The sequence below is a fragment of the Pteronotus mesoamericanus genome, unplaced genomic scaffold (assembly GCF_021234165.1).
Source record: "Pteronotus mesoamericanus isolate MK-2021 breed Mesoamerican mustached bat unplaced genomic scaffold, CSHL_Meso_final contig_25, whole genome shotgun sequence".
NCBI lineage: Eukaryota > Metazoa > Chordata > Mammalia > Chiroptera > Mormoopidae > Pteronotus > Pteronotus mesoamericanus.
Window position 1 is genome coordinate 9,749,296 of NW_026555105.1, and position 8,327 is coordinate 9,757,622.

The following is an 8,327-nucleotide window of genomic DNA, read 5'->3' on the forward strand; positions in this document are numbered from 1 at the left end:
AAGGCGCTGGGACCTGTGTGGAGAGCAGCCTGCCCAAAGCACAACTTCATGCGAATTAGAAAGCGTGATGCCTTCGCCCTGGCCGGTGTCTCAGTTGGCTGGAGCGTCATCCCGTAACGGGAAGGTTGCAGGTTCAATTCTCGATCAGAGCACGTGGCTGGGTTGTGGGTTTGGTCTCCGGTCTGGGCGCAAATGGGAGGCAACCGATCCATGCTTCTGCCTCTCATCAGTGTTTCTCTCTCTCCCTTCCTTTCTCTCTAAAAGTAATGAAAAATTGTCCTCAGGTAAGGATTTAAAAAAAAAAAAAAGCGATGCTTTCATCCAGGTGAGAGCTAGACGACCTTGTGCAGTGGCCAACCTGCTCCACCATGCATGGCAGCCCTATCCTTGTTTTGAGAGGATTCTGCTCTTAAATCACAGAATCTTGGAACTCCAGGGCTAGAAATATTATTGAATCAATCTGTTTTCCCAATGTCAGCCATTTAGATACCATATTCATGGTTTCTGCTGTATCCAGGTACCACCTGGACTATTATTTACTGAACATTTTTCTTCCAATAACCCCTTTATACTTAATTTTATTTTGAAAGCAAAACTTACATCAGCACATTAAGCGGAAAAACAGTAACACAGGACATAGATGGTGACATGGAAAGAAACACACTCAGGAAAATAAATGTTGCCCTGACTGGTGTGGCTCAGTAGATTGGACGTCTCATGCAAACCAAAAGGTCACTGGTTCGATTACCAGTCAGGGCACATGCCTGGGCTTCGGGCCAGGTCAGAAGCCAGGTCCCCGGCTGGGGGTGTGCAGGGGTCAACAGATTGATCTGTCTCTCGTACATTGATGTTTCTCTTTCTCCTTTCCTTCCCCTCTCCCTGAAAATAAATAACTAAAATCTTTTTTTAAAAAAAGAAAAAATGTATATATCAATTCATGTTCTGATAACCTTGCATACTGAAGGCTTCATTCTGGGTCTTGTACCCCTTTCAGAGGAAGATGACTCAGTATGAGAGAGATGTTAAAGACCCACTGGCACCAAACCCACCCTTCCTCCTTCACATAATCAGAAAAATGAAAGACAACTGAGTAAGAGTCACCTGTCTAACTGTGTCAGTTCAGTGTTATTTAATACTATTTATGGGTCCTTGGGGCCATGCGAACCGCAAGTTCGGAAGCACCAGGCTTGACGCTAACTCCCGGGGTTTCCTAGAGTCGACCCCCCTGGCCACTGCACCTGTCCATTGCAAGAGCTGATGATTCTCCCTTTGATTCTTTCACCATTTGCTGTGTGTCTTTGGGCAAGAACCTTCCCCTCTCTGTGCATCTGTCAGACAGAATGTCTCTATGGATAGTTTCAGCTCTGATATTATAGAATTCTGAGATCTAAAAAGGGATGATTCTATTGTCTAATTTTTCAGTAAAGGGACAGTAAGTGTTTTTGGCTTTGTAAATGAGTGGGCGCAGATTGTGACAAAAACAGACAGGGCCGGCCCAGAGCTGTTAGTTTCCCAGCCCCTGGTCTAGGTCGAAAAGAATGAAAGAGGTCCCAGGGTCAAGGGAAAGTCTGAAATTGGTCAGGTGTGGGTCCTCTGTGAGGCCCAAGCGCCACCCCCTGCAGGAAGCCACCCCACCCCCAACGCCTTCCAGGCAGCCATAACCCACCTGCTCTCTCCCCTCCCCTTTCAAAACATACTCAGAGGGAAAGATCTAAGTCAGGCTTTGACGTGAAAATCATGCACCCGCTCCGAGCTGGAAGGGTCTTTGAGCCCCACCCACCCCTTTCAGCCTCGTGTGACCCAGGCACACACGAGTTTCAGGAGGCCAAAGGATCTGGACTGGAAATCTCACTCTGCATCCTGGACAGGTTCTTCACTCTCTGCACCTATTTCTTCAGCTCTAACACCAGGACTGATCTGGGCCCATCCCTGTAAAGTTCATTGTAGAGATTAAAGAGTTAATCCCTACAAAGCACTCAGTACTTATCTATTTCAGAATAAGCCCTCAACGCAGTACTTACTATTACAAAGGACAACATTGACAACTCTCCGGGGTGGGGGTTGGGCATCCCTGGTCCCGGGCACCGCCCGGCCCCCCTCCCGCCCTGCAGCCCAGCCTGATGTCTGCTGGGGCTTCCCCTACAGCACATCTGCTGCACAAATCACAGCCATTGATTTCTTGGAAGGCAGCTTTAGGGTTTTTGTGATTTTTTTTAAAGTTTGGCTTTAAATCCTGATTTATTCTTAGTGCCTTAAAATAGGAAGTGGAGATTTGGAGGCAGGTGGGACCCTTTCTGACTGTTGATTTTCCTGTTCTTCCCCTCAAAGCCACCCCACCTCTACTACTTAGCACAGTTTGTCTCTTCCCCCAAAGCGGGGGGCGGGGGGACACGCCGGCACCTCTGTTTACCCCAGGGGGTGGCAAGAGAGGATGGAAATGGTGACCTGGATATCAGGCACTGTCCCCTGTCTTCTTAGTGTCTCCCCTAACCCGAGCCTTAATCAGGGTCCCTCTGGACCTCTCTATCCTACTCACCCTACAGGCTTGAACTCAGGTCGCTGGCTCAGGAGCCCCTGCCCCTCACCCCGACTCTGCCCCTTCCTGACTGTGCGTCCTTGGGCATGCCACTAAAACCCTCACAGAAACTGTTATTTCCTCCACAAAATGGGTGTAGAGGGTCATCTCCCAGGACAGAGGGTGGGAGGGCCCATGAGTTAGCCAAGGTGCGGCGGCTTCACGAGAGCCCCGGTATAGCCGGGGGTCTCGGCGATCATTGCCTTGCTAAGAGATGATCTGGTTGCCTCCCGGGGGCCACTGGTTCCAGGTGGAATCAGGCAGAGAGGGCCTCCCAGATGTGTGTTTCAAACTCAGGCTCTGGAAATGTTGCAGCTGCCACTCCAATACGACCCAGCTGGGACCCACTGACAGCATCTTAATTTCAGCCCAAGCTCTTTTCCAGACCGGCTGCTAATTAGGGCTAATGGGCAGCTCTCCCTGCTGGCTCCCTCCCGCTGCCTCCCCCTCCTCTACTAAAGCAAGCCACGGAGCGGGGCCGCTGGGCTGATGCCCGGGCCCCCGTCTTGGAGCCAGGCCTCTGGGGTGAGCATTTCTCCCAAGTCTCTTGGCAGGGGTGAGGGTTTTTTGCTGCTTTTCACCTGACAAATGGGAGGGGTGGGGGGACAGAGACAATATTCATCCAGGCAGGCAGGCAGGCGCTCGTTCGGGGACCATGTACCCACTTCCTACTTCATGCCAGGTCCATGGAGGCACTGAGGACTGCAAATAAGCTCAGCCAGAAGCTGGACACTCCTGGATTCAAATCCCAGTTTAATCTAGTCCTGGCTGTGTGCTCTTGAGCAAGTTACTTAACCTCTCTGAACCCAGGTCTCTACATGTGTAAAAAATAGTCCCTATATAGCCACAGGGTAGTTAGGAGAATGAGAGGAGATGTGTTGGGCTGAACACAGTGGCCAGCACCACAGCCCTGGGGCTGGCAGTAGTCAGAGGGATCCTAAGGTCTTGAGTGCCATCTTGAGAAGCCAAACTTCATACCCAGAGAGCAATAATCAGTAACTATTATTCTTACCGTGTTCATTGCTCTTCTACTCTTGTTAAGTACCCCCAATGTGCTGAGAATATAATAGATACAGTTACACAGCACTTATTATATGCTAGGCACTGTTCTAAGTACTAACTCGTTTATCCGCCAAAACAACCCTACAAGATAGGTATAATTATTTGTTTTTTTATCCTCATCCAAGGACATGTTTATTGATTTTAGAGAGAGGGGAAGGGCAGGAGAGAGAGAGGAAGAGAAACAGATTGGTTGCCTCTCCTAAGCACCCCAACCGGGGACTGAACCCACAACCTAGGCATGTGCCCTGACCAGAAATCAAACCCACAACCTTTTGGTTTACGGGACAACACTCCAACAAACTGAGCCACGCAGGCCAGGGCAAGATAGGTATAATTATTATCCCCCTTTTACAGGTACAGAAACTGAGCCACAGAAAGGTCATATCACTTGCCCATGATCACCAAGTTAGTATTTCATTTTCTACTGCTGTGTAACAAATTAGCCCCAAGTTTAGCGGCTTAAAGCACTAAACATTTATTAGCTCCCATTTCCGTAGGTCAGGAAGCCAGGCTCAGCTTAGCTGGGAGCTTCAGGTCCTCACTGCCTGGGGCTGGAAGTCACAATTTCTTCCATGTGGACCTCTCACAAAGCAGGTCACAGCACAGACGGCAAGCGAGAGGGAGTACCCATGATGGAAGCCTCCGTCTTGTTTTACCTACTCCCAGAAGGAGCACCCTGTCACTTCTGCTATATTGTATTTATTGGGTTGGCCACAAAGTTCCTTTGGTTTTTCTCCATGAGATGGCTCTAGTAGCACTTAGTTGTCTTTAACTTAATTTGAAACGATTTTGTTAGATTGTATTGTGACAGCTGTCATATCAATGTGCATTAGAAAACTAAAAAAAACTTATCAAAATCGGTGAATTTTTGTGCAGCCACTTAAATAATGAAGATGGAAGAAAATAAGCAACATGTTAGGCATATTATGCTTTATTATTTCAAGAAATGTAAAAATGCAACTGAAACACAAAAAAAGATTTGTGCAGTACATGGAGAAGGTGCTGTGGCTGATCGAACACGTCAAAAGTGGCTTGCAAAGTTTTGTGCTGGAGATTTCTCCCTGGACAATGCTCTACAGTTGGGTTGACCAGTCGGAGCTGATAGTGATCATATCAAGATATTAATTGAGAACAATCAACGTTATATCACATGGAAGATAGACGATATACTCAAACTATCCAAATCAATAAAGTCATTGATGAAAATTAAAAAATGTGTCTTTCATTTTATGGAAAAAAACTAAAACTTTTTGGCCAACCCAATATTAGAAGCTAGTAATGAGGTCCCACCCGTACCCAAGAGGAAGCTACCACACAAAGGCAAAAAAAAAAAAAAGATTCTGTCACCTCACTGGGCACCATAATAGAGGGAATCTAGCTCAGCCAGTAAATAGTGGAGCTGGAGGATAAAGCCAGAAAGCCTGGCTCCAGAATCCATGTTCTTAATCCAGAATCTGGTTAATATCCCAGTTCCACAGCTGTAGCCTGAACAATGAAACATTAAATACCATCCCTGCCCTTCTGAAGCTCTTCATCTAGAGATAGAGCAAAAAAGTAAGAGTGGGGTGAAAGGCACATCAACACAGGAAGGTAAAGCACAATAAACAGGAAGCCTTCATGGAGGAGGCGTCACCTCCTCCAAGAAGTGACAAGGTAGAGGTGGCCAAGCAAAGAGGGGTATGGAAGAGAATTTGGTACCTGGAACAACCTGTGCAAAGGCTCACGTGGAACACTGGTGCTTTGTGTGAAGGTCAGTGTGTGTCGGGGAAGAAGAGAGCTGGGTGGATGGAGAAGAGATGGAGAGCTAAACAGAGGCCGTGCCTTAAAAGGGCAGGTAAAAGAACTTCCATTTTATTCCAAAGAACTATGGAGCCATGGAAGGTTGTCCACAGTAAGATCTGTGTTTTTAAAAGACTGTCCTGAGTGGTGTGGAAAGTGGAAGCGGCTGGCTAGAGACAAGGAGAGGAGTGAGGAGATTCTTCTTTTTTTTTTTTTTTTTTTTGTAAATTCATTCAGGTCATGTACATCTAGCAAAGGCCAACTATGCATGTTGTTCTAGGCACTGGAGATACAGAAATAAATAACACAAGGGTGTTCTCTCTTGAAAGTCACATTCCAGCAAGGGAAAAAATAAATTTATAAAACTAATAAACAGCCCTGGCTGGTGTGGCTCAGTGGATTGAATGCTGGCCTGTGAAGCAAAGGGCCGCTGGTTCGATTCCTAGTCAGGGCACGTGCCTGGGTTGCAAGCCAGGTCCCCAGTGGGGGGATTGCGAGAGGCAATCACACGTTGATGTTTCCCTCTCGTTCTCCCTCCCTTTCCCTCTAAAAATAAATAAATAAAATCTTTACAAAAAAAAAAAAAAAGACTAGTAAAAGTAAAAGAAAACTATCAAAGTGATTAATACTATGAAAAAAATGTAATTAAGCAGAGTAGCATAAAAGCAAAAGCGACCACTGTAGCCACATTGACCTTAAATCTGAATGACCAGAAAGAACTGGTCAAGGGAATAGAGCATTCCAAGCTGAGAAACAGCTAGTGTCAAGGTCCTGAGGTGAAGCATGTTTGGTTGGAGGCCAGGACAGCTGAGGCATAGTAGCCAAGAGGGAGAAGGACAGGAAATGAAGAAGTAGACAGAAGCCAGACAAACGAGGGCGGTGCCGGATGCTGGGCCCTGGTCATGGGGAAGAGAAGTCGAATACTGAGCAGTGACGTGAAGACACAGTCTGCTGCCTTGGGTAAGCTAATCTGAGTCTTGACTCCAGTCCCTGTGGACCAGGGGCGCCCCAGTAAATGAGGGGGCAGGAGAGGAGAGGCTGGCCCAGCCCCGGCCCATCTTGCCAACAGGTCTCCTCCCAATGGCCAGCTGAAGATTAACGTCCCCAAGGTAGACTCAGGTGAAAGCAGCAGGTTAGGCAGCATTTGCATATTTGTTTAATAAAAAGTTATGGATGTACAAAGAAGGATAATTAACTACCCAGCATATTTCCCCCCGCTCCTCACCCCATACTACTACCATCGCTTGCCTCTCCTCCAGCTGAGTCAGCAGAATCCTTGCCTCTTCCAAAGGGGGGGACACACACACGTTCAATAAATGTGCACTTACTAAGTGTATATTGCGGCCAGTCAGGCCTATGCAAGCAGCAATTCCAACAGTTCTGCCTGAAGTATTTATGCCAGTACCTAGGGCCACGTTAGCTATTTATTTTCGCAAAGAAATTAAATTAGATAGTTAAATAGCTTTCGGTGTAATTATGAAAGAAATTTACATGAGATGTTTATGAGGAGAAGGGGGCTCATTAGGCACCCAAACCCCAAGGATATCCATTAATTGGGAGCCTTCTTATTTCCTCCCCGCTACTACAAGTGGGCGGGGAGGGGTCCCTCCCAGGAAGAGCCAAGGGGTGGGAATTCCTGTTGCTGGAACACAAGCCCTAAGGGTGAGAACTGCCTGTCTTAGCAGTGCGGTCAGAGCACGGTAAGGACTCAGTGAATGCCAAGAAGGAATGAATGCCAGCTCCGCAAAGCAAGGAGTTCCATCTCTCTGAGCCTCAGTTTCCTCTAGTCACAGGCCTCCCTCACCTAGTTGTTCTGACAATTAGAAGAGACAATGCAAGCAAAATGCTCCCTAACCATTGAGGCCACTTACTGAGCACTTACAATATGCCAGGGGCTCCTATTCCAAGTACCATATTGAATCTTTGAAACCATCATTTCAAGGTTCAAGGAGGCACTTGAACCTTCTCCCCATTTAATGGACAGGAGAAGCGAGAGTTGTCCCCAGCAGCTCAGAGCAGGGCCAGGTGTTAAGCCAGGCAGCTGGGCTGAGCCCACTCCTCTGGTCAGGAGCTCTGCAACCACGCTAGCGTCCTTAAGACCCGCTGTGAGGCTCTTTCCCTTGCACTTCAGAGTTAAAGACCTACTGCCTTCACCCACGTCCACATGTAGACAGCGAAACCCAGACCCAGAAAGGGAGGGTGTTATGCCAGTGTCCCGCTGAGCAAGCCGGGAACCCGCCCAGCCGCCCTCACCTCCCCAGGGCTGAGTAATTAGCCGGGCGCAGAGAAGGGAGACCCATCTCTGGGCAGGGGCTCCGGGCCAGGGGAGTGCCCTGCCCGGGGCTCCCTCTCACCCACTGGAGAAGGCTGGCTGTCAGGGGGCCAGGATATGAGCCCGAGAGGGACACGCTGGGAAGCCAGGGCCGGAAGAAATGCACTTTAATCCAAAACTGGGAAACTGAGGCCAGGTTGAGGGGACTCGAGGTCCAGACCTCCTGAATTCTAATTCTGGCTCTGCCATTTACATGAGCTGTGTGGCAACTTCACCTTGCCCCGCTTCGGTCCCTTCATCCATAAAATGGGCAGATAATTACAGTCCCTTCCGCCGTGGGTTGTCAGGAGGATAAAATAAGATTCTACAGGTAACACGTCTGACAGGAAGTAAGCACTCAAGACAATGTCATTGTCATCATTGTTACCCCAAAAGCAGTGACCTGTCTTTTTAACCTTGTTTATGAATGGCTTGTTGATGGATGTGGAGAAAGCTCTGTCCTCAGCGCATACAGGTGGGGTGGGGCAGCCTTCTTCCACTCTGTGAAAGTCCGCCCATCTTAGGGGTGGGCTGAAGAAGGAAACACCAGTATCAGTCTTGTGTATGTGCCCAGTGATGTCATTCGGGTGAACCCCGTCA